Genomic DNA, 25,189 nt, shown 5'->3' on the forward strand with positions numbered 1-25,189 from the left:
TTCATGAGTAGTCAGGATGCTGCCCTGTGGTAAGGTGATAACTGTCTTTCATGACTAAACACTCTGCACCTGCTCCCCCACACTCTTATGCAATATTTATAGAATTATTAAATTAATGGGGAGTTGTGAGCTGTTGAAACAAGATGATACTCCCTAGTAAGTGTTTTATATCAGTGGGTGGCACAGTGGCACAGTGGTTAGCACTGCTGCCTCAGCGCTGGAGAACTGGGTTCAATTCCCGCCTTAGGCGACTGACTGTGTGGAGTTTGCACGTTCTCCCCGTGTCTGCGTGGGTTTCCTCCGGGTGCTCCGGTTTCCTCCCACAGTCCAAAGATGTGCAGGTCAGATGAATTGGCCATGCTAAATTGCCCGTAGTGTTAGGTAAGGGGTAAATGTAGGGGTATGGGTGGGTTGCGCTTCGGCGGGTCGGTGTGGACTTGTTGGGCCGAAGGGCCTGTTTCCACACTGTAATGTAATCTAATATCATTTATTGAATGGCATTATGGCCAAATTAGGACCAGTTTTCATGAAATTCACTTTGACCAAATATTTGTTGGTAGTAGCTCAGTTGGTCTCTCAATTACAAGGTTCTAGGCTCCGGGTTTAAGCACAGAAATAGAGGCTGTCACTCCAGTGCAGACCTGAGAGCACTGTACTGGAGCAACAGCATCTTTTTAATGAGGGAGCACAGCACTGTCGGATAGTCTATTGATTTGAGATGTTAAACTGAGATCCAATCTGCCTTTTCCAGATTTTGAAAAGAAGGGGCTGCCCGCAGTTTTCCTGGGGTTGCTAGGCTAATAGCATGCTGTCCTTCATAACAAGAGGGATTGAATATAGAAGCAGAGGTTCTTCTGTAGCTGTACAGGGCCCAGGTGAGATCACACCTGGAGTACTGTGTGCAGTTCTGATCTCCAAATTTGAGGAAAGACATTCTGGTTATTGAGGGAGTGCAGCGTAGGTTCACGTGGTCAATTCCTGGAATGGCGGGATTACCTTATACTGAAAGACTGGAGCGACTGGGCTTGTATACCCTTGAGTTTAGAAGACTGAGAGGGGATCTGATTGAGACATATAAGATTATTAAAGGTTTGGACACTCTGGAGGCAGGAAACATGTTTCCGCTGATAGGTGAGTGCCGTACCAGAGGACAACTTAAAAATACGGGGTAGACCATTTGGGACAGAGATGAGGAGAAACGTCTTCACCCAGAGAGTGGTGACTGTGTGGAATGCTCTTCCCCAGAGGGCAGTGGAGGCCCAGTCTCTGGATTCATTTAGAAAGAGTTGGATAGAGCGCTCAAGTATAGTGGAATCAAGGGTTATGGAGATAAGGCAGGAACAGGATACTGATGAAGGATGATCAGCCATGATCATATTGAATGGTGGTGCAGGCTTGAAGGGCAGAATGGCCGACTCCACCTATTGTCTATTGTATTTATCTCTCCATTGACATCAGTAAGTATAGATTACCTGGTCCTTCGAACAGCGCTATTTGAGGGGGTTTGCCAAGTTCAAATATGGCTGCCACATTTCTGACATTGAAATAGTGACTACATGAGCAAGCCCTTCACTGTGAGGTGCTTTGAGACATTGTGGTTGTGGAAAGTGTTATATCAATGTAGGTTTTTTTAAAACTGACAACCAGACAAAGTAACCATGAAAATGAATTGTGCTATTTGTTGCCTAAATCTAGAAAGGTTGCTTCTCAGCAAACAAAGTTTAAACTTTTTCAATGAAAATTGTTTGATTACTATTCAATTTGTTTTCAAGGAGAAAACAGTGCAGCATCCATTCCTGTGTGTTAATCCAGTGAGGGCATTTACATCCTGTACCAGCATAGCCTGTGGGTATTTGTGGGTTATATTTAAATCTACAATTTAAGTGCTCTTTCTCCATCTGTGCAAATGTGTTCTGGGCATGAATAATTGTAAGATCTGTGAAGAAATTCTGAAGTTGGTGGATTTGTTTTATACTGTAATTATGTGGTTGAACTGACTTGTCAGCATGCATGTATACATCATCACTTGGGAAATGTATCAATTCATGGGAATATTTCAAGAATCCTAAGTTCATAACACACAGACTGGAATTTATCCCTAATGCTATAAGATCTCTATTCCTTGTCCTTATTTAATTTTTTTTTTTTGCTTTGATATATTTGGCAATTGCCCCTCGAATGAACGATTTCACTCAGAGCCAGTCTCCTACCTTTAGTCCTCTTTTACCCTGTAATCCTGCAGGTTCTCCTCTTCAGGTTACAGTCCATTTCCCTTTTGAATATTTGAATTGAACCTACCTCCACCTCAGTCAGTCCATTCTGAATTTAACCATTTGCTGCCTGAAAAGATTCTTCCTTATGTCACTTTTTTGCTTTTCCTGATCATTTTACATCTGTGCCCTCATTCGTGATTGTTTCACAAGTGGAAATAGCTTGTCCATATCTAATCTGTCTCGGTCCACAAAGATTATGAATATTTCGGTCAGATTTCCTCTTGGCTATCTCTCTTCTCCAAGGAGAACAATCCCAGCATCTCCAATCTATCGTCATCCCTGACGTTTAATTCTTGTGGATCTTTTTACTGCACTGTCTCCAATTGCTTCAGATTCTTGCTAAAGTGCAGCATCCAGGACATGAAACAATTCTCCATCTGATGCCAAACCAGTGTCTTCTGCAAGTTCAGTGTAACCCCCTTGTTCTTGTATGCTATGCCCTTTTAAATCTCAGAAGACTGCATCTTTTATCAATTCCCAGCTCAGATAGCTGGAGGACTAACTTGTGATGCAGAATGACACCAATGGCATAAGTTCAATTCCTGGACTGGTTGAGGTCATCGTTGAAGGCCCACTTTCTCAATCTCTCCCTTGCTTGAGGCATGGTGACTGACTGACTAGTTAAGCTCACCACCAGTTGGCTCTCTATAATAAAAGGATAGCCTATGGTGCTCTGGGATTGAGTGATCTGGCTAGATATCTGACGTACCTGCCCAGAAAAAAGTGCCCCCCCCCACCCCCCCAATCTATCACATTAGAGAGTGTGCTGGTACACTCTCTCTCTTGCGATTCCAAAAAGATTAACGCAGCATTCAGGAAGCACTGGTCGGAGGGCTGTAAGGACAGGTTGGCAGTGATGGAGTCTTTTAAGAACTTTGATGTCCCAGGTGTAACTTCAGAGCAGGCATCTCTTTTTTGTGTGGCCCTCTGACAATTCGAGATACAGGAAGCAGTGAGGTAGCTCCAGAGTGGTAAAGCGCCTGGTCCAGACAGATTTCAGAGTGAGTCTTATAAACATACTGGCCAGGCCAGTGTTGGATATGTACAATTACTCGTACAGTCAGGACTGCCTCTCCTCCTCTGACAGAAGCAAATATTTTTCTTATTCTCTAGAGGGAAAGCACCAGAGGATTGCACTTTGTACAGGCCCATATCGTTATTAAACATTGATTATAAAATTTTGTCGAACATGCTGGCATTGAGATTGGAGATGATCTTGCCCTTTTTATTGCAAAGGAAGACCAGACCGGTTTTATTTGCGGTCGCAGGTCTTCTAATAATATTAGAGTATTAAACATGGTCCAGGATTGCCAGCAAGGGTCAATTCCAGGCTTGGTAGTCTCCCTGGATGCAGAGAGTGTTTGACTGGGTGGAGTGGCCATACCTCTCATATACTGGAACGGCTTGATCTTGGAGGGGTCTTTGCCAGGTGGGTGGCAGTATTATATAGTGACCCGAAAGCAGTGGTTCTCACTAATGGAATAAGGTCTGACAACTTTAGTATTGGTAGAGGCAGCTGACAAGGGTGCCCCCTCTCACCTTTGCTATTTACATTGTCGATTGAGCTGTTGGCGGAGGCCATCCGGAGGACCCCAATATAATTGCCCCGGAGGTAGGATCAGTCTTTATGCAGGTGACATTCTTCTCTTTCTGACTAACCCGACAATATCTGTGCCCTGTTTAATACCAGTGATTAATCTGTTGGGTTCTTTCTCTGGGTATAAAATCAATTTTATGAAGTCTGAGGCCATGCCCTGTGGGGGCTCTTAGAGTACTCGATCTTGGAGGCGGAATCTGATTCCCTTTCAGGTGGTCACAGGGAGGTTTCCTGTATTTAGGCATTTTTATCACCCTGACCTTCAATCAATTATATAAAAATAATTTTGTGCAGTTGCTAGAGAAGATAAGACAGGACTTTCAGCACTGGGAGGATCTTCCGATATCCTGGTCAGGTAGAATAGCTCTGGTCAAAGTGAATGTTCTTCCTCCTTTATTATATCCCATGGGAATGCTCCCTTTGCTGCCTAGACAGGTGCTATAGAGGCTTAACAGTTAGCTTGGCTATTTTACCTGGCATCATAGGCGGCCTCTTATTAAGCTTGCCAAATTGCCGCTCCTGCAGGGGTTTTTGTGTGTTGGGGGGGGGGGGTACGGGGCTGGTGGCGTGTGGATTTTCCAGACTTTAAAAAATATCAATTGAGTTTCCTACTATCCTATGTGGCTAATTAGGCTTGCCAGGACCCGAGATCAATTTGGCAGGACACAGAGACCTCCCAGGCAAAATGGCTCCTCATTAATTTGTTGTTTATGGACAAGATGAGGACTTATGGACCATTGCAGAAACCAGATTGTCCTTAACACAGTTAAAGCAACTGTTAGAATGATGCAACAAAAGTGAGGGCAATTTACAAAAGACTTCCCCTTGTACTCCCATAGTAGGAATGTTAGGATTTCGGCCGGGAATGGATGGATTCTGGATTTAGGCTTTGGGAGTCTAGACAAGTTTCCTATTTGGGAGATTTATTTGACTGGCAGGTCGTGATGCCTTTCGATCAGTTAAGCCAGAAATATGAGCTATCTAAGAGGGACCTTTTTTTTTGTTGTTTTCAGATTAGGGACTTTATACAGAAAAATACTGCATTAATGGTTAGTCCCTAATTAGTTGGAAGTGGAGAGCAGAGTACTTCGATCCACTGGTACCCTCTGTCAGCACCCTCTTTCCCAGGGGCTGGGGGACCCTGGGAAGAAGAATTCTGAACAAATACGGTTTGCTTACTAATGCTCCTGGTGATGGGGAGCTTTGGTCGGATTGCGTGGTGTTGTAACTTAACTTTAATTTAATTTGCCTTGGTTCAATTTGGTTTAACTTTGTGTTTTTTAGTTATCTAATAAATCAGTTTGCGTAGGTTTTTTCTTTTTTATTCTTTTAAATTGTGGAATAGAGTAGTAGTTTGTTTACTGTTGCTATAAGACCGTTATGCTTTTTGGTAGCAATTTTGTAATTGTGCAAAAACTCTCAATTAAAATTTTTTTTTGAGAAAAGACAACAAATATAAATGTTAAAGTGCTTGTGGAGGCACGGGGTGACTGTGTTCATAGCTGACTAGTTAGCAATCTGAATGAAAAGGATGCTGGATCTCAGAGAAACTGTTTACCTTTGACATAAAAGATAAAATACAACGAAATCTAAATTTTAATTAAAAAAAACCAACTTTGCTTTAAAAGGAAAGGATTACAAAAAATTAGCATCCAGTCCCAAATGATTTTTGCATCTGACATCCAACATCTTTTTGAATATTAAAAAGAGGATTGTCAATCTAAAATTTTCACAATATCAGAATGTTCCAAATTTCTGAAGTGGTGTAATACAGGACAAAAGGGGCAACCAACATGTGCACAGCAAGATCCCACAAAAAGCACTGTGGTCATAACCCCATTCTCCAATAGATTTGATGGGAGTTTCCAGACTCTTGCCAAAAGTCCACTTTTTCTTAACTCGCAGGTGTTCTGGGAAATGTGGGTTACAGAGATAGGGTAGGGGGTGTGTCTAGATGGGCTGCTCTTCCAAGGGTAGATGTGGACTCAATGGACCGAATGACCTGCTTCCACACAGTGTAGGGGACTCTGACATTCTACAAGAACTGCTCTTGTGTGTGTAGTTGTTCAGATTAAGTTAATTATCACTTGATGAAACTAGATAACTTTCACAATATGTGGAGCTTAAAGAAATCTCTTCCTGGAAGCTGTAATTAATTTCTCCCAAGTCTTTGAAGCCACTACGGTTAGTTTGTTTCCCTCCAGCACACAGTTGTGCCAATTAATAGATGGCTGTGAAACTGCGTGTGTTCACAATTTCTGCATGCATTATTTCACTGGGAGGCTAGTAGAATCAGTCATTGAAATTTCCGCAGCATGACTGATTTTACCTAACTCTAGGATAAAAGCAAAAGGAAAACGCTTAACATTCTAAAACCTAGCTCCCACACTGTTAAGTCCCAGCTCACTACCAGCTGGAATCTCTGAAAGCCCTTTCTGAGGTGACTGGGTAGCCTTTTATATTTACTCCTCAACCTGTTCAAAGATGTTATTACACAACTCTGGAGTAAGTGGGACTTCAACACATGCCTCTTTGCTCAGAGGTCGGGACGCTACCACTGCACCACGACAGTATTTTCCCCAAACTCCCACTTTTTTAGTTTTACTCATTGATATTTGATAAGCAACAAGTTGTCTCCATCAGTCAGCTCCCAGGACAAATCATGTCACTTCCTGCAATCCTCCAGGAGAAAGCGAGGACTGCAGATGCTGGAGATCAGTCAGTGTGGTGCTGGAAAAGCACAGCAGATCAGGCAGCATCTGAGGAGCAGGAGAGTCGACGTTTCAGGTGTAAGCCCTTCATTAGATATATGCCTCAGAGATTTTGCAAAGGAGATTCTAATATGCTCTATTATCTAAAGTTTGCTAATAAAAGTTTCTGATCAGATCCTGTAAAGTGAGCATTTTTGACAGTTACTGCAATTATAGAAATAAATCTCTTCCTTTTTGAAACAAAAGTAAAGGAGAGGTTTTTTTAAGCTTAAATTTATATATTATCTTTCAACACTTACACCCAATTAAATACTTGTGAATTGTAGTCACTGTTTTAATGTAGGAAACTTGGCAGCCAATTTCTGTACAGCAAGCTTTCCCGAATGGGAGTGTAATCTGATCTGGAGATGTTAGTCAATAGAATCATATTATACCTCCAGTGTAGGATAAATATTGGCCAGGGCAATAGGAATAATGTCTGTGGTCACCTTTTGAAATAATGTCACAGGATCTTTTAAGTCTCCCTGAGAGAGCTGGCAAGCTGCCAGTTTAATACCTCTGACAGTGTGGCATGGACTCCTATTGTCAGCATTATCAGCTGTCCCTCCATTTAGGGTAAAGTTTACTTGATCACTAGTGTCTGCCACAGATCTTTGTAACTAAACAGGCTGATTCACAACGTGAAAATCTTTGAATGCATGGGCAGGACATTCCATGAGAAATTGGGTCTGGAATACAGGATTTGTTTCCATGTCTTCCGTAAGTCTCGAAGATCATAAATCCATGAGATATATGAACAGGAGTAGGCCATTTGGCTCACTGAGCCTGCTCCACCATTCGATAGGATTATGGCTGATCCACTATTCCTGCTTTTTCCCTGTAACCCATGATTTTTCTACTAAGCAAGAACTATCTCTCATCCTTGAATACACACAAAGGCGTTTGTCCCATAGCTCTCTGGGGCCAGGACTTCCAAAGATACTCAACCCTCTGAGAAGAAAATTCTCACAATCTCTGTCTTAAGCTGGTGCTCTTAATTCTGAGACTCTGCCCTGTCCTAGACTCTACCAAGAGGGGTAAAATCCTCTCATTGTTTATCCTGTCAAATCCCTTAATCCTGTCTGTTTCAATGAGATTGCCTATCATCTCTTCCTGTGCACCAGATAAGATTAGATTCCCTACAGTTTGGAAACAGACCCTTCGGCCCAACCAGTCCATACCAACCCTCCGAAGAGTAACCCACCCAGTCCAATTTCCCTCTGACTAATGCAACCTGACACTCTGGGCAACTTACCATGGCCAATTCACCTGATCTGCACATCTTTGGACTGTGGGAGAAAACCAGAGCAAACCCACGCAGACACGGGAGAATGTGCAAACTCCACACAGACAGTCGCCCGAGGCTGGAAACGAACTTGGGACCCTGGTGCTGTGAGACAGCAGTGCTAACCACTCAGCCACCGTGGTTCTGGAATCCATTAACCTGCATCTATCATGTGATGCAGGTTAATGCATAAGTTGCTATTATTTTGAATGGTATAATCCATCCATCCCTTCCACCCCAGAAGGTTGAACATATTAAGAGTTGAGAAAACAGGACTAGGCATGGTGATGGTTTTTTAGCCAGCTGGACACAATTTCCAATTCATTTGTGATTGAAATCAAATCAAAATCATCAACACGATGTTTGGGGTGTTAGCCTACATCATGTTCAAGTTGTAAAGTGGAATGTGACCTTTCTGACCTGGAGGTGAGTGCGCCACTATCTGAGGTTTCAAATTGGATTGAATTTATTGTCATGTGTACTGAGGCAGTGAAAAGCACGGAGATCAGAGCTAAGTAGCACAGATAAGTAAATAATAGGTAAACAGTGGCAAAAATAAAAAAAGGTATAGGTGAATGTTAAGAGTTTGAGAGTCCATTCAGTAATTCTAACAAAAGTAGGGTAGAAACTGTTTCAAAACCGGCTGGTGTGTGTGTTCAGGCTTCTGTACTTTCTCCCCGATGGTAGAGGTTGTGAAACACATTGCCAGGGAGGGATGGATCTTTGAGAATGCTGGCGGCCTTTCTTTGACAGTGGATCTGGTAGATGGATTCTATAGAAGGGAGGTTGGCCTTTGTGATTGTCTGGGTTGAGTTCACCACTCTCTGTAACCATCTCCGCTCTTGAATGGTACAGTCGCCACACCATGTAATGATACATCTAGACGGAATACTCTCTATGGCGCACCGATAAAAGTTGGCAAGGGTATTTGTCGTCATGCCAAATTTCCTCAGCTGCCTGAGGAAGAAGTGATGTTGGGCCTTTTGTAACCAGTGCATCCACATGAGTCCAAGAAAGCTTGTTGTTGATGACCACTCCCAGGAGCTTGACACTCTCTGCCAATTCCACCTTTGCGCTGTTAATGTATGGGGATAGACGTGTTCAAAGATGGGAATGGCTTGTACCAAGGGCTGTACTGTTTTCACTGATACAACAGTAGCCAGATTTAATGTAGATCACAGCACATAAATTGATCTCTGAAGCCTGAAAAAGTACTCCCTAAAATAGGGGTCAAGTTGCTCTCGGAATAAAAAATGTCAACTGTCACTGTTGGTCTAAGTGATTACTATTGTGATATTTGAAAAGTAAACCTCATATTGGTAATAATTAAATCAGTGATAATTCTATAAAGTTATCCTTTGAACCACAATCAAATCACTTTTTAAAAGTTGTTTCATTCATTGTTGTTGATATCTAACACCGTTCAAGTTCATTCCTACTCACTTTAACTAAAGCATTATTGTAAGGAGCCCACTCTTTAGTTAGAATCATCTCTACAACAGATCACCTTCCTCTCCATCCACAGAAAAGCATATTCCACATTCTTTTGAATGGTCTGGTGACTGCAATATTGCATCCCCAGATTTGATAACAAAATTGCACAAAACGTCAAGAGGAGTAACGTGCTTACTTCCACCCCTTCGTCTGTCCGCCTGCCTCGATGCAAATGTGATCCTTAAATGACTTAGAGTCATAGAAATGTACAGCATGGAAACCGATCCCTTCAGTCCAATCTGTCGAGGCCGACCAGATATCCCAACCCAATCTAGTCCCACCTGCCAGCACCAGGCCCAAATCCTTCCAAACCCTTTCTATTCATATATCCATCCAAATGCCTTTTAAGTGTTGCAATTGTACTAGTCTCCACCACTTCCTCTGGTAGCTCATTCCATACATGCACCATCCTCTGTGAAAAAGTTTCCCCTTAAGTCTCTCTTTATATCTTTCCCCTCTCATCCTAAACCTATGCCCTCTGGTTCTGGACTCCCCAACCACAGGGAAAAGACTTTGTCTACTTATCCTATCCATGCCCGTCATGATTTTGTAAACCTCTATAAGGTCACTCCTCAGCCTCCAGTGCTCCAGAGAAAATAACCCAGCCTGTTCAGCCTCTCCCTATAGCTCAAATCCTCCAACCCTGGCAACATCCTTGTAAATCTTTTCTGAACCCTTTCAAGTTTCACAACATCTTTCTGATAGGAAGGAGACCAGAATTGCATGCAATATTCCAACAGTGGCCTAACCAATGTCCTGTACAGCTGCAACATGACCTCCCAAGTCCTGTACTCAATACTCTGACCAATAACTGAAAGCATACCAAATGCCGCCTTCACGATCCAATCTACCTGCAACTCCACTTTCAAGGAATAATGAACTTGCATTCAAAGATCTCTTTGTTCAGAAACACTCCCCAGGACCTTACCATTAAATGTATAAGTTCTGTACTGATTTACCTTTCCAAAATGCAGCATCTCATATTTATATAAATTAAACTCCATCTGCCACTCCTCGGCCCATCAGTCCATCTGATCAAAGTCCCATTGTACACTGAGGTAACCTTCTTAGCTTTCCACGACACCTCCAATTTTGGTATCTTCTGCAACTTATCAACTATACTTCCTATGTTCACATCCAAATCATTTACATAAATTACGATGGACCCAGCACCGATCCTTGTGGCACTCCATTGGTCACAGGGCTCCAGTCTGAAAAACAACCCTCCACTACCACCACCCTCTGTCTTCTAACTTTGAGCCAGTTCTGCATCCAAATAGCTAGTTCTCCGTGTATTCAGTGAGATCTAACTTTGCTAACCAATCTCCCATGGGGAACCTTGTCAAACGAAGCACAAATAGATCACATCTACTGCTCTGCCCTCATCAATCCTCTTTGTTACTTCAAAAAACTCAATCAAATTTGTGAGACATGATTTCCCACGCACAAAGCCATGTTGACTATCCCGAATCAGTCCTTGCCTTTCCAAATACATGTGCATCCTGTCCCTCCGAATTCCCTCCAACAACTTGCCCACCACTGACATCAGGTTCACTGATCTATAGTTCCCTGGCTTGTCCTTGCCACCCTTCTTAAACAGTGGCACCACATAGCCAACCTCCAGTCTTCCAGCACCTCACCTGTGACTATCGATGATACAAATATCTCAGCGAGTGGTCCAGTAATTACTTCTGTAGCTTCCCACAAAGTTCTTGGGTACACCTGATCAGGTCCTGGGGATTTATCCACCTTCATGTGTTTCAAGACATCCAGCATTTCCTTCTCTGTAATATGGACATTTTGCAAGGTGTTTGCCTATTTCCCTACAGTCTATGTATTCCATATTCTTTTACACAGCAAATACTAATGCAAAATACACGGTTAGTATCTCCTCCATTTACTGCGGCTCCACGCAAAGGCCGCCTTGCTGATCTTTGAGGGGCCCTATTCTCTCCATAGTTACCCTTTCGTCCTTAATATATTTGTAAAAACCCTTAGCTTTCGCAAATAGAATTAAGTAGAATCCAATCTCATGTCCCCTTTTTTGCCCTCCTGATTTCCCTCTTAAGTATACTCCTACTTCCTTTATACTCTTCTAAGGATTCACTCCATCTCTCCTGTCTATACCTGACATTTGCTTCCTTCTTTCTCTTAACAAACCCTCAATTTCTTTAGTCATCCTGCATTCCCTATACCTACCAGCCTTCCCTTTCACCCTGACAGGAATATACTTTCTCTGGATTCTTGTTATTTCACTTCTGAAGGCTTCCCATTTTCCAGCCGTCCCTTTACCTGAGAACATCTGTCCTCAATCAGCTTTTGAAAGTTCTTGCCTAACGCCATCAAAATTAGCCTTTCTCCAATTTATAGCTTCAACTTTTAGATCTGGTCTATCCTTTTCCATCATTATTTTAAATCTAATAGAATTATGGTTGCTGGCCCCAAAGTGCTCCCCCACTGACACCTCAGTCACCTGCCCTGCCTTATTTTTAGATTAGATTAGATTACTTAGTGTGGAAACAGACCCTTCGGCCCAACAAGTCCACACCGACCCACTGAAGAGCAGCCCACCCAGATCCATTCCTCTACATTTACCTCTTAACCTAACACTCTGGGCAATTTAGCATGGCCAATTCACCTAACCACATTTTTCGACTGTGGGAGGAAACTGGAGGAAACCCACGCAGACACTGGGAGAATGTGCAAACTCCACACAGACAGTTGCCTGAGGTGGGAATTGAACCTGGGTCTCTGATGCTGTGAGACAGCAGTGCTAACCACTGTGCTGTCCCAAGAGTAAGTCAAGTTTTGCACCTTCTCTAGTATGTATATCCACATACTGAATCAGAAAGTTTTCTTAAACACACTTAACAAATTCCTCTCCATCTAACCCTTTAACACTATGGCAGTCCCAGTCTGTGTGGAAAGTTAAAATCCCCTACCATAACCACCCTATTATTCTTATAGCTGAGATCTCCTTACAAGTTTGTTTCTCAATTTCCCTCCGACTATTAGGGTGTCTATAATACAATCCCAATGAGGTGATCATCCCTTTTTCTTATTTCTCAGTTCCATCCAAATAACTTCCCTGGATGTATTTCCAGGAATATCCTCCTTATCCCTTATCAAAAATGCCACTCCCCCTTCTCTCTTGCCTCCCTTTATATCCTTCCTGTAGCATTTGTATCCTGGAACATTAAGCTGCCAGTCCTGCCCATCCCTGAGCCATGTTTCTGTAATTGCTATGATATCCCGGTCCCATGTTCCTAACTATGCCCTGAGTTCACCTGCCTTCTCTGTTAGGCCCCTTGCATTGAAATAAATGCAGTTTAATTTATTAGTCCTACCTTGTCCCTGCCTGCCCTGACTTTGTTTGTTTGTTTGACTCTTCTGTTCTCAGCTGTACCCATCTCAGATCGATCTCTTTCCTCACTATCTCCCAGGGTCCCATCCTCCTGAGCAGTTCTAGCAAATTTCCCTACCAGTATATTAGTTCCCTTCCAATTTAGGTGCAATCTGTCCTTCTTGTATAAGTCACTTCTACCCCAGTAGAGATTCTAGTGATCCAAAGAAGTGAATCCTTCTCCCATACGCCAGCTCCTCAGCCATGCATTCATCTGTTCTATCCTCCTATTCCTGCCCTCACTAGCTCGTAGCACCGGGAGTAATCCAGATATTACTGCTCTCGAGGACCTCCTTTTTAACTTCCTGCCTAACTCTCTGGAATCACCCTTCAGAATCTCAACCTTTTCCCTTCCTATGTCATTGTACACGTTGGAAGCAATGACCTCCTGCTGGCCCCTCTCGCAGTTGAGAACATTCTGCACCCTCTGAGACATCCTTGATCCTGGCACCAGGGAAGCAACACACCATTCTGGCCAGAGCAATGTCTGTCTGTGCCTCTGACTAGAGAATCCCCTAACACAGTTGATCTCTTGGAACCCGACATACCCCTCATTGCATTAGAGCCAGTCTCAATACCAGAAACATGGCTGTTCGTGCTACGTTCCCCTGAGAATCCATCACCCCCTACATTTTCCAAAACAGCATACTTGTTTGAAACGGGTATAGCCACAGAACACACCTGCACTAGGTGCCTATCTCTCTTACCTTTCCTGGAGTTGACCCATCTATTTGACTGTATCTGAGACTCCCCACCTCCCCTTCCTATAACTGCCATCCATTAACATACGGTTGCTGTTGTAAATTCCTCATTGCTTCTAATTGACTCTCCAACCAATCCATTCGATCTGATAAGATTCACAACTGATATTTATTGCAGATATCATCCGCAGTCACCCTTAAATACTCTTTGAACTCCCACATCTGACAAGAAGCACATATTGCTCTACTAAAGGCCATTTTTGCTCCTTCACGATCTACAGACCCAGAAAATAACACCATCTTATTCCTCTACAAAACACTGCCCCAGGTTAGATTAATAGCTATGGCTTATATTTTAATCAAGAGACACATCGCAAAAAACATATAATCGAGCAAGAACCTACTCTACTCTCTACTGCAGACTTTCTGTAGGCTACTTAAAAGAATTAACTTATCTGATTCTGTGCTGTGAACTTCGCCCAAACAGTTCCTCCAAGGTCAGTTGTGAATTTCACTGTTTGTTAATTTTCCCAGATGCACTCCGATGTCCAGCGATACATGAATTCAAATAGCAAAAGCAGTTACTGTGCAGTTTCACTCTGGTGTTGTTGAGAGACCCATCCAATAGTTGAACAATGAACTCAAGTCCCTGGTAGAACTCTATTGTGAATGATATTTCTTTTGAAGATTACCTTTTGAGCTCCTCTGTTTCATGGGATCTGAATATGTCCCACAATGATAAGCTGCGATTTCTACGTTATTGATTTCTATTGATAATTTAATTCCATCTTCATCTATTTCGACTACTGTCATGATGTGTACCAAACTTTCTGCAGGAAACTAAATTTTCAGCATTGTCTTGTATCTAATAGTTACCTAACACACAGAATTTATCGCAAAAATTTAGTGATGTAACTGAAATTATATGTTGAAAAATTGATTTGTCTGTTAAGTTTTTCATCTGTTTGATACCATAGTTTCACTTCTTTCATGTGTAAATCAGAAAACCTTTTTTTCCCAAAAGTTGCATTCTCAGGCTAGCTGTTAACAATGGTGATAGCTAGATAATATGTTGAAGGCGTTAGCCCCCTGTGTTCTGTCTATGCCATGATGTTTAGATTGATTCTAATCTAAAAAGTGAGATAACGGAGTTTTACATAAATGCATGCAGTTTTTGAGCAAAGTACAATGTAACCCTGAAAGTACAAATTCACCCCACAAAATGTGTGCAAGTGGGTCTTTGTCTGTCTGTCTGTCTGGGTTGGGGGATTGTGTGTGTGTGTGTGGTGAGTGTAGAGTGTCTTAAGTCTGTGAGGGGGTGCATGTGAGAGTGTGGGAATGTGTGTTTGTAAGGGTGTATGTGGGTGTCTGTGTGCGCATCTGTATGTGTGTGTAGTGCAATGGTGGTCACCTGTGATGTGATATGAACCCAAGGTTCAGGTTGAGGCCCTCCCTATGGGTACCGAAGTTAGCTATCGGCCTCTGCTCGGCCAATTTTTGCTGCTGCCTGTCCTGAAGTCCACCTTGGAGGACACCAGCATCCCCCACGATGATGGTATTGCAGCAACAGCCTCAGTACTCAATACCAACAACTGCCAATCTCCAAATACCATCCTACAACTCATCCGATTTATCCTTGATCAGGTCTTCACCTTTGACAACCAGTTCTTCATCCAGACACATGGAATAGCCATGGGGACCAAATTTGCACCCCAATATGCCAACGTTTTTATGCACAGGTTCGAACAAGACTCCTCTATGCAGGATCTCCAACAACATTGTACACCAGGTACATTGATGACATTTTCCTCCTCTGGACCCATGGCGAGGAGTCACTGATAAAACTACACAGTGACATCAAGTTTCATCCCATCATTAAACTCACCATGGACTACTCTTGACTATCTGTCTCATTCTTGGACACATGCACCTCCATAAAGGATGGACACCTCAGCACCACACTCTACCACAAACCCACAGACAACCTCACAATGCTACACTTCTCCAGCTTCCACCCAAAACATATTAAAACAGCCATTCCCTATGGACAAGCCATACGCATATACCGGATCTGCTCCGATGAGGAGGAACTTGATGGACACCTGGAAGTACTCAGGGATGCCCTCACAAGAACGAGGTACGATGCCCAACTCATCGACCGCCAGTTCCGACGTGCCACAGCAAGGAACCGTAATGACCTCCTCAGGAGACAGATACATGCTGCAACTGACAGGGTACCCTTCGTTGTTCCGTATTTCCCAGGAGCTGAAAAACGACGCCATGTTCTTCGTGACCAGCAACACATTATCAATGAGGATGAGCACCTCACCAAGACCTTCCCCACACCTCCACTACTTGCCTTTAAACAACCACCAAACCTCAAACAGATCGTTGTTCGTAACAAGCTACCCGGCTCTCAGGACAACTCCATACAACCCTGTCATGGTAGGCGCTGAAAGACATGTCAGAGTGTGGACATAGATACCACCATTACGTGTGGGGACGCCTCCCACCTTGTACATGGCAGGTACTCATGTAACTCAGCCAACATTGTCTATCTTATATGTTGCAGGCAAGGATGCCCAGAGGCATGGTACATTGGGGAAACCGAGCAAAGGCTACGACAACGGATAAATGGGCACCGCACAACAATCAACAGACAGGAGGGTTCCCTCCCAGTTGGGGAACACTTCAGTGGTCCAGGACATTTGACCTCGGACCTTCGGGTGACCATCCTCCAAGGCGGACTTCGGGACAGGCAGCAGCAAAACGTGGCCAAGCAGAGGCTGATAGCTAAGTTCGGTACCCATAGGGAGGGCATCAACCGGGACCTTGGGTTCATGTCACATTACAGGTGACACTCTACACTCACTACACGCACACACTCACTCTCACTCTCGCACACTCACTCTCAACCCCCAACCCAGACACACACGCACACACACAGACCCACACGCGCACACACACAAAGACCCACATGCACACATTTTGTGGGATGAATTTGTACTTTCAGGGTTACATTGTATTTTGCTCAAAAACTGCATGCATTCATGTAAAACTCCATTCTCTCACTTTTTAGATTAGAATCAATCTAAACATCATGACATAGACAGAGAACACAGGGGGCCAACACCTTCAACATATTGTCTAGCTATCACCATTGTTAACAGCTAGCCTGAGAATGCAACTTTTTTAAAAAAAGGTTTTGTGATTTACCCAAGAAGTGAAACTATCGATGAACGGCTTAACGGACAATCAATTTTTCAATGTATAATTTCAGTTACATCACACTAAGTTTTTGCTATAAATTCTGTAAATTAGGATTGAGCCCTCCACTACCACCTGATGAAGGAGCGACGCTCAAAGCTAGTGTGCTTCCAATTAAACCTGTTGGACTATAACCTGGCGTTGTGATTTTTAACTTGGTCTTGGACACCTTTTTCAGGATGGATTCCTTAATTTAGAGTACAGGTTGTTGTTCTACAAGGCACTGGTTGTATTCTTGAGCAACCCCACATTATAGAAAAATCACGTTTGAGAAACAGTGCTTAAAGTGTTGGTGATGTAATTGTGTTACAGGCAGCACCATTTTAAAAGGTTTGCACTTGAGAAACACTCCCCAATTTGTCAACCGTGTTAGTGAATTTGCGTTAACGCAACACTCATTATAGCAGAATGACCTGTACTGAATTCCCTAGAGATTTTATACCTGGGCAGGCCATCCTTTCTTAGTGTTCTGATTTATTGTTTGACGCAGTTCATTAAAAACATGCCCTTTTGTATAACATGGCTCATCAGTATAAGGTCTGACATGTTCTGTTCATATAACAAGTACTCCTAATTTATGGCTTGTTTGTTTATTACTTTGCCATTAATATGCATGTGTAAACCATCCTTTTCAGTGTAACTTTAACAGATTAATGCCATATTATGTACTTTCTCTCAATTCCAGTCTATGTAATAGCGCTATAGTTATGTTTTAAAAAATTCCAATGTTTAGATTCCATTTTGGAATTGAATTTGGACTTGCTCTCTCTAAAAAGATCAAAATGTGGGAAGGAGCAAACATTACATAACACAGGATGGGATCAACGATCTTTGAAACATTTTATACTAAGATAATAAGAACATTAATGTAAATAAGAGATAAAGAATTATTAGCAAAGTGAGGTTTATGACTACTAGGACCTCACTTACTCTTCTATTAACTGCAGAATGGAAACTTGTAGTTATTTGGAGATGTGAGTTTGCCTTCTAACAGGGTATTTTACATTTTGTAATGTAAGAACTAAGTGTGAATATCATGGCATCGAAGAATCCAAAGATATTTATGACAACTAACTATTATATACAAACAATATATTCCTCTGGTGCATCAGTGTTTGAGCTAATATTAAGCTACAATTTTCCAGCAGAGGAGAAAGTTTTTAGTCGTGTCATGCTTCAAGTGAACTGTGATAGGATGGAGCATGAAATCTCTCGCCTTCCGGAAATGATGCATTGATGATATCATGAGCATGTTTCTTAACTGACTGTAATACACATCCACTCATTGATTGGAGGAGACATAATCACAAACTATATGTAACACCGTAAGGTTTTTCACTGCAAATGAAATCTTCTAGAATTTGGAATCCATTGGAAGAAAGTGGTAACTAAATGAAAAAGTAATTGATTTGGGTATGGGTTACAGTATTTTACTTCTCTCTATTCCCTTACCCAGACTGTATAACTTTTATACTCAAGTGACCCTATTTCTTCTTCCTGCTGTCCTAGTGCTGTCCAAAAGGATTTGGATGCATTTGAGAGTTGGTGAAATCCCCACAAAGGTCCATTTGGATTGTGTTTATACAGAATGTCTGTCACTTTATTGCACTCCTCACAGTAAATGCTGCAGTCGGTCATCAGTCACCAAACTTTATTGTTCTCTGCCACTCGAACTTTCAGTACTCATACTTGATGACCCGAAATAGCAGTGAAGTTTCAACATTCTGTCAATATTCTGATTTATTACTTTTTTTTTTGTCTCCTGCAGAAGTAACTGTAATATGTGTTTCACACATGTAAGTTGACTCAACACAAAAAGGACTGTTCCTCAATTTGCAAGTACTTAATATAGTGATACAATCTACTTGATTCAAAACTAGAGCTCATTAATTACACCTACCAGTTTTGCAATTTGCATCCAGCTCTGAGTTAATAGCCATTTACAGTTGCTAAGGCTCAATTTATTGTACTAAAAAGCATTAAATATAATATTTAACACTCTCTAGGATAAATTGTATTGGAATGAATGCAAAATCTGCCAATAAGAGGATTTTTGTATTTTTAATTTTTACACCTTAAATGCATATTTCTTGGGTTGGTGCAGTAATATGAGATCACAAAGGCCATTCCTGCATCTTGCAGTGGCATGGGATCTTTGCATGTCTTGAAGGTGCTCAACAAGTCAATTGTTGTCTTCATGCTTCATGCAAAGTTTCAGTCATCAATAATGACCCACTGCTGCGGGTTTGATCGATATCTATCTGAGGTTGATCCTGTGTTTACCAGGTTCTCAGAAGGCTGGGTGTCCTGAGTGAATACTGGTGACGTGTGAAATCATCAAACCAATTCAGCATTTCTGAGGAAGGGTCACTGGACCCAAAATATTAGCTCTGTTTTCTCTCTGGAGATGCTGCCAGATCTGCTGAGATTTTCCAGCAATTGGTTTTTTGTGTGTCAGATTTCCAGCATCCACAGTTCTTGCAGTTTTTTTAACCAGTCCCACAGTTACTGAAAGTGAACTGAAATTGTGGATTGCACATTTGAGTCAACATATTACCATGTTTAATTTTAGAGTCAACACATTTTAGGAAGTGTATTATGAAATTTAATTTGCATGTGTTCCTGTTATCATTGGTGAAAAGCCGATGTGTGCAATAAATGAATGGCAAGCCAGCAACACTTCCAAACGTGGCAAGCTTTCATTGTGTTGAGAGCAGTCCTCATGTATAATATGTTGATTTAAGCTATTTTAGGATTTCGACTATGGTTGGAAGGCTCATAAACATCTTGCTCCAAAAGCTAGGGTTGAATTCCTTTTCTCCATACAGACAGTGTGCCCTGAGTAGAAGTCCATGTAAGATGAAGTCCAGAGCCATTACTTTCTATAACGTCTCTTGAGTTTTATTCCTCAAAGTTAAATCATTATTTAATCACATGTAATATTCTTACTCCTATCCGGTCTTTCTTCCCCTTCCCTCCAAAAATGTCTGTCACAAATACCAAATTCCAGGAAATTTGCACTATTCTACACTATTGGGGAGACGATGGCCTACAGGTCCAGTGCTGGTCGGAGGAGGCAGAGGATCAACTCTGGTGCTGTCTGGAATTGGCTGATTGGGCCATGTTCAAACAATCCGCAGGTACGCCACCACCATCTCAGACTTTATCAGCAAGTATGTGGGGGACTGCATACCGAGAAAGTTAATCTGGGTGTTCCCAGCAGGAAACGCTAGATGAATCAGGACATAGAGGGCAAAAGTGAGGACTGCAGATGCTGGAAACCAGAGTTTAGATTAGAGTGGTGCTGGAAAAGCACAGCAGGTCAGGCAGCATCTGAGGGGCATCCTGCTCCTTGGATGCTGCCTGACCTGCTGTGCTTTTCTGGCACCACTCTAATCTAAACTCCAGGACATACAGAATCTGCTAGAAACCATGAGAGGCCTTCAGATCAGGAGATCCACTCAAGTATAAGGAATTCAAGTATGACCTTCACAGAGCCATTAAGATAGCCAAGGACCAATATCGATCCAAACTAGAGACCCAGACAGACACCCGGTGACTATGGCAAGGACTGAATGAAACCACCGGTTCTAAAAAGACAGTGCAAGATAGCAGACAAAGACGCATCCCTCCCAGATCATCTCAACACCTTCTATGCTCGTTTTGAGCAGAATTTCGGTGGAGAGGTAACACCCATTCTGACAACTCCTAATGAACCTATCCCAACAGTCACTGCATCAGAGGTCAAATCAGTTTTCCTTTTGTGTGAATCCAAGGAAAACGATGGGACCAGACGGAGTACCAGGCCGTGCACTCGGAGCATGCGCAGATCAACTGGCAGAGGTCTTCTTGGACATCTTCACCCTCTCCCTGCAACAGGCCACTGTCCCTGCCTGTTTCAAGAGGGCCATCCCTGCGCCTAAGAAGGCTCTTGCAGCCTGTCTCAATGACTACTGCCCAGTGGCCCTAACCTCGGTGGTCATGAAGTGCTTTCAAAGGCTGGTCATGGCATTAATTAACTCCAGCCTCCCCACTACTCTTGACCCACTCCAATTTGCCTATCGGACCAACAGATCCATGTCAGGTGCCATATCACTTGCCCTTCGCTCCTCCCTAGAACATCTTGACACCAAGAACAGCTAAGTAAGAATCCTACTCATTGACAACAGTTCAGCCTTCAATACTATTATCCCCTCGAGACTGATTACTAAATTTAGTGAATTCAGATTAAGCCCCACTCTCTGCAACCGGATCCTCAGTTTCCTGACCCACAGGCCACAATCAGTGAAAGTTGCTGCCCAATATTTCATCCTCACTAACGCTTAACACTGGAGCTCCCCCAGAGGTGTGGACTCAGGCCCCTGCTGTACTCACTGTATACACACAACTGCATCGCCAAATAACATTTAGAAGGACGCTGATGACACCACCATAGTCGGTCGAATCTCAGCTGGTGGTGATAGACTACAGGCGGGAGGTGGAAGACCTGGAAAAATGGTGCACTGAGAACAACCTAGCTCTCAATGCCGGCCAAACCAAGGAATTAGTTATTGACATTCAGCGGGATGTTACTCGTGCTCCCCTACACATTTAACAGCACAGAGGTGGAAAGAGTGGAGAGTGTCAAGCTCCTGGGAGTGGTCATCCACAACAAGCTTTCTTTGGATTCTTCATGTGGAACCGTTGGTTACAAAGGCCCAACAACGTCTCTTCTTCCTCCAGGTAGCTGAGAAAATTTGGCATGATGGTGAATACCCTTGTCAACTTTTTATAGGTGTGCCATCGAGAGCATTCTGTCTGGATATATCACTACCTGGTGTGGCAACTGTACCATTCACGATCGGAGACAGTTACAGAGACTGGTGACCAGAGAGTGGCAGACAATCAAAAAGGCCAATCTCCCAGACCCACTGTCAAGGAAAGGCTGCCAGCATTCTCAAAGATCCATCCTGCCCTGGCAATGTTATTCTACAACCTGTACCATCAGGGAGAAAATACAGATGCCTGAACACACACACCAACTGGTTTTGAAACAGTTTCTACCCTACTACTGTTGGAATACTGAATGGACTTTCAACTCTTAACATTCGCCTGTACCTGTGTTTTTGTTTTTGCCGCTTTTAACCTATTATTTACTATCTATGCTATTTAACTGTGATCTGCCTGTACTGCTCGCAAGAAGATGATTTTCAATGTGCCTTGGTATACATGACAATAAATTCAATTCAATACTGTTAATCCAGAGATACAGGTAATGTTCTGGGAGCCTGGGTTCGAATCCTGCCTTGGCAGATGGTGGAATTTAAATTCAAGTTTAAAAAATCTGGAACTAAGGGTCTAATGATGACAATGAAGTCATTGTCAATTGTCAGAATAACCAGCCAGTTCAGTAATGGCCTCTTAGGGAAAGAAATTGCCATCCTTACCTGTGACTCCAGGTCCACAGTAATGTGGTTGACTCTTAGCTGCCCTCAGGGTAACTAGGGAGGGGCAAGCCTAACCAGGGATGCCCTCATCACAGGAATTAATTTTATATTAAAAAAAACACTCTTTTTGGATTTTAAAGAATGGTAGATCTCTCTCTTGAGGACAGTTGATCCTGCTTCTGATCTGTTGGTATTCTCTACTGGAAGATAATTTTGCCTCCTAGCTATCCTTCTCAGAGGATATTGTTAATTGTCCGTTACCTTTTGAATCTTCAAGAATTTCTTTCCGGAAAGACAGCTGCTCTGTTGAGCTAAGTACTTCCTTCCTTGCAATATCCATGCTTTCTGGACTAGGCAATCTCTGTCTAATTGGAAGATTTTGTTGCCTTTTTTTATTTTGTTTACATTATCCTGGATAATTGAGTGGTTTTGTTGTCTTGACCATGTCCTGAATCAGTGACCTATTGGTCTGGTTGCCATGGAATCAGATGCATCGAACCTCCCTAGAGTTGTTGCTCAGGCTGCAAGCCTTCAGCTGCCCACTGTCACTGTTCGACTGGTGGAAAAAAAACTTTTATCAGACACTCAGCTCCTGAAAGGTTACTGCTCACTCAGCACTCTCTCTCTCTCTCTCTTTCTCTCTCTCTGACATTGACTCCTCTGTTTTTATAAAGCAGAGGATTGAACATATTTACCAGTCCTGTGAGATCTGTGACTTCCTCCTTGGTTAATATTATTAACTTATGTGAGTGATCTCAATGGATTCTTTCTTTTTGGATTTGTCTGTGAAACTGGGAAGGTCTATGAACCCATCTTCTAGTTGTCCCTGAATGGGTTGGTCAATAATGATTTGTGTTTGGAGGGGGGATTGGACAGCTGTTTGCTTCTGGACCAGTTGCTCTTCAGGAGGATCGCAATCTCCTCGAACTCTTTTCATGAAGGTCGAGACCTGCATGAAGGCTCTGAAGTGAAATTAAATAATTGTGAACTGTATATTTTCCACAGTTCTGCATGGCATAGTAGCATAACTTGTGGAGTTCACAACTTCAGGTAGTTACTTCATGAACACCATGCAGTCTTATTTCTGTGAGCTTTAACACCTCCAGCCATAGTAAATGGTTTGATAGGACTGTAACATTTTGTTCCTGTATCAAGCCTTGTATGAACAGAGAAGAGTCCTAATGGATTCAAACGTTAACTGTTTCTATTTCCAGGCCTGCTGAATTTCTTTTATTTCAGATTTCCACCAGTTGCAGTATTTTGCTTTAATCAAAATCAACAGGACCTCCCCAATTGTAGAAATATTCTGTTTCTTCTGGCTCATCAGGATTGGTTAGTTCCCCTAGGAATCCCTCTGGTATCTTCTCCAATGATCTTTTTTCTAAAGAACGCAAATGTCCTTTTGTGTAGGCCTCTGAGTGACCACCAGTACTTGGGCTGTTCTGCGATTATGATCCCAATTCTGCATCTCATTTAGAGGAGGCATATAATTTTTCAAATGTAGTATTTCTTAGTAACAGCTGGACATGGTCTGTGCTTATGAGGCTTTGCTATCCTGCAGCACTGACTCTGGTCATTTGCATCAGATGTTTAACTAGTTTTCACTGTGGGCTCAGCTGGTCATGTGCCCATATCTTATTAAGTGAAGAGACTCTGCTCATTGAAGTATGGTTGTATTTTCTGCATCTGTCTGAGTGTTGTTGGTGTCTGCTTCCAGCACATTTTTGAATAGCTTTCTCCAAAGTTCTATTTGTTCTTGAGTTATTTACCAAAATCTCTTAGGACAGCTTCAAAAGTGTCTGCATGCTTTGGTGTTTTGAGGAGTAACATCCATAATTGGAAAATAATAGTGTATGAACTTGGTCAGCATCAGACTGTTTGTTTAATTTTGAAACAATGCTGTTCCTATGAACCTTTTGACTCTGTTTGAAGTCTAGACTTGAGTGCTGTGTGGTCCATTTCTGACATTTAATCTGCTAGGAAGTAGTTTATCTTTTCTTTCCTGTTGATGTGCTGATTAATCTTATTATTATAAAGATATTTTAAACCTTACCATTTCAATATTGATTCAAATCTGTTATTCTTTCAGCTTGGATTTCTATTTTAATCAATTCTGTTTTAAACTGAATGAATGTCAAGTTTGCTAGACTGTGCCTTGAGCAATATTGCAGGATATTCTCTTGCTAGTCTTTTTTTAAAATTTATTTTTAATACTCCTTTAAAAAGCTTTAAATTGTTACTACATATTGTATAATAAGTCATGGTTTTGCATTTAAAAATGTTTCTTTGTATTACTATACCTCTGCACTGATCACTGAGTTTTACCATGTATTTTAATGATCAACATGATGGCTTCCTGCTTTCTTGGGTTTGTACATCTTCTGCAGCTAAGACAGTTTTCCTACTTTGTGCTGGGTAAAATAAATGAATTCCCACCAGTGAGGTCTACAACATTGCTGAAAAATGTGTTGCTGGAAAAGCGCAGCAGGTCAGGCAGCATCCAAAGAGTGGGAGAATCGACGTTTCGGGCATAAGCCCTTCTTCAGGTCTACGGCATTATCTACTTTGTTCTACACAAATATTACCATGTAGTTCTCTGGTTGCAGCTCTATAAATCTTCCCACTGAAGTCACTGCTTAATTACTGAGTTCTTGTCTATTTGAGTTTTAATTTTTCCTGGTTTTTCTTGTGCTAGATTCCTTTCACTAGATGCCTTTGAATTTCCTCACTATCAGCTATAATAAATTCTGAAGACTTGTCATTCTGTAAGCCTGGTCTAAGTTTATTTTAGGACCGTTTCATTGTGGAGCCTAATGTTGATGGCAGCTGTGATCATTCTGAGATGATACACTCTCTCTTATGCTCCCAGATCTTCCCTTTTTGGTCTTTGCACTATATTTGAAAAAGTTATTTCCTTATCCCATGGAGCTCTTTACTATTGGAGCTCTATTACTCCCTTAAAAAGCCTCCTTCACTAAGACTTCTATTTCATT

At 42.2% G+C, this 25,189-nt stretch overlaps 1 protein-coding gene and 1 pseudogene across 5 annotated transcripts in view; both read left to right on the top strand.

Moving 5' to 3' along the window:
- kiaa0930 overlaps positions 1-25,189 on the top strand; it is a 108,053-nt gene that overhangs the window by 31,592 nt on the left and 51,272 nt on the right. The window lies entirely within an intron of this gene.
- Positions 15,495-16,361, top strand: LOC148146781 (uncharacterized; annotated as a pseudogene).

Source organism: Chiloscyllium plagiosum, unplaced genomic scaffold (assembly GCF_037043375.1).
Source record: "Chiloscyllium plagiosum isolate Xiang-an unplaced genomic scaffold, Cpla_swu_hap1 HiC_scaffold_19, whole genome shotgun sequence".
Taxonomy (NCBI): Eukaryota; Metazoa; Chordata; class Chondrichthyes; order Orectolobiformes; family Hemiscylliidae; genus Chiloscyllium; species Chiloscyllium plagiosum.